Source organism: Schistocerca serialis, chromosome 3 (genome assembly GCF_023864345.2).
Source record: "Schistocerca serialis cubense isolate TAMUIC-IGC-003099 chromosome 3, iqSchSeri2.2, whole genome shotgun sequence".
Taxonomy (NCBI): domain Eukaryota; kingdom Metazoa; phylum Arthropoda; class Insecta; order Orthoptera; family Acrididae; genus Schistocerca; species Schistocerca serialis.
Genome location: NC_064640.1, coordinates 210,342,131 through 210,343,532, shown reverse-complemented (window position 1 = coordinate 210,343,532; position 1,402 = coordinate 210,342,131). Strand labels below are relative to the sequence as shown.

At 50.5% G+C, this 1,402-nt stretch overlaps 1 pseudogene; it reads right to left on the bottom strand.

The window, feature by feature from the left end:
• Positions 1-289: 289 nt before the first annotated feature.
• Positions 290-407, bottom strand: LOC126472127 (5S ribosomal RNA; annotated as a pseudogene).
• Positions 408-1,402: the final 995 nt, after the last annotated feature.

Genomic DNA, 1,402 nt, shown 5'->3' with positions numbered 1-1,402 from the left:
TGCTGAAGATAAAGAGCTTCACAAACTGAGCAAGTCAGTAACGCGTTAGTTCGCCTCTGGGCCTTATGCAGGCAATTTATAGACTTAGCACTCCATCTGCAGGCCACAAGTGGCCAATCGGGACCATCCGAACGCCGTGTCATCCTCAACTGAGGATGCAGGTAGGAGGGGCGTGTGATCAGCACACCACTCTCCCAGTCGTTATGATAGTTTTCTGCGACCGTAGCCGCTACTATTCGGTCGAGTAGCTCCTCAACTGGCATCACGAGGCTGAGTGCACCCCGAAAAATGGCAACAGTGCATGGCGGCCCGGATGGTCACCCATCCAAGCGCTGGCCACGCCCGACAGCGCTTAACTTCGGTGATCTGACGGGAACCGCTGTATCCACTGCGGCAAGGCCGTTGCCAATTAATAGACTTGACATTGATTAATAGAGTTGTTGGTTGTCCTCCTGAGGGATATCGTGCCAAATTCAGTCCAGCTGGCACTTTAGACATCAAAACCCGGAGCTAATTGAAGGGACCTGCCCATGTGCTCCAAACGTTCTCAATTAGGAGATCCGAGGATCTTTCTGGGTTAGACATTGTTTGGCCAACACGAAGACAAGTATCATCAAATCTCGGCACGTGCAGGCGGACATGATCTTGCTTAAATGTAAGTCCAGGAGGGTTTGCCATAAAGGGCAACAAAACACGCTGAATATCGTCGACGTACCTCTGAGCTGTAAGAGTGCCGCTGATGGCGACCAAAGGAGTCCTGCTATGCAAAGAAAAGGTAACCCAGACCATCACGTGAGGCTGTCGGGCCGTATGGCGTGCGAGAGTCAGGTTGGTATCCTACGGCTGTCTGGGATGTCTCCATATACGTCTTCGCTGGTTATTGTGGGGTGAGTTCGAGGCGGGAATCATCACTGAAGACAATTATTCTTCAGTCAATGAGATTCCAGGCGGAAGACGTGTGTGGAGACGTCCCAGACAGAGGTGCGATACCAACCTGACTGTCGCCCGCCATACAGACCATCAACCAGGAGTGATAGTCTCTGGTGCCATTTCTTTTCATAGCAGAACTTCTTTGGTTGTCTTTCTTGGTACCCTTATAACATAGCGGTTCGTCGACATTATTCTACACCCAGTTTTGTAGGACTTCACGCAAACCATCCTGGAATTACATTTGAGCAAGGTAATGAGCTTCCGCACACGGCGAGAGTTTCTGCTGCTTGCCCTAGTGCTTGCCAAACCCAATCTTGACCATCAAGGTTCCCGGATCTCTCACCAACTGGGAGCGTTTGGAGCATTATGGCAGGATACTCCAATCAACTCGGCGTTTAGATGACCTAACGCACCAACTGGACAGAGTTTGGTACGATATGCCTCAAAATGACATCCAACAACTCTATCAACC